This window comes from Bison bison, unplaced genomic scaffold (genome assembly GCF_000754665.1).
Source record: "Bison bison bison isolate TAMUID 2011002044 unplaced genomic scaffold, Bison_UMD1.0 scf7180017864213, whole genome shotgun sequence".
Classification (NCBI taxonomy): Eukaryota; Metazoa; Chordata; class Mammalia; order Artiodactyla; family Bovidae; genus Bison; species Bison bison.
Genome location: NW_011494785.1, coordinates 278258 through 278482, shown reverse-complemented (window position 1 = coordinate 278482; position 225 = coordinate 278258). Strand labels below are relative to the sequence as shown.

Genomic DNA, 225 nt, shown 5'->3' with positions numbered 1-225 from the left:
CATTTGCCTGACAGTCGTCATTGGCCCTACCCTTCCCTGTCTGCACCCCCCCGCACCCCCCGCCAAGTGGGGCCAGGCCAGGCCAGCTCCTCTGGCAGCAGAGCCGGGGCAGGTGACGGGCGGGTGTCGCAGCTGAGGGAGCCAGGAGGCGCCTGGGGACCAGAGCTGGAAGCTTAAAGTCAGAGCCCAAGTAAGAGGGGCTGGCCTGGCTCTGCCTTCTGGGGC

General features: G+C 68.0%; 1 protein-coding gene across 1 annotated transcript in view; it reads left to right on the top strand.

The window, feature by feature from the left end:
* The first annotated feature begins 43 nt into the window (after positions 1-43).
* GNB3 (guanine nucleotide binding protein (G protein), beta polypeptide 3) overlaps positions 44-225 on the top strand; it is a 6846-nt gene continuing 6664 nt past the window's right edge. Inside the window, exon 1 of the mRNA XM_010844936.1 lies at positions 44-190. The gene's annotated coding sequence lies outside the window, so the exon portion shown is untranslated. The remainder of the gene's footprint in view (positions 191-225) is intronic.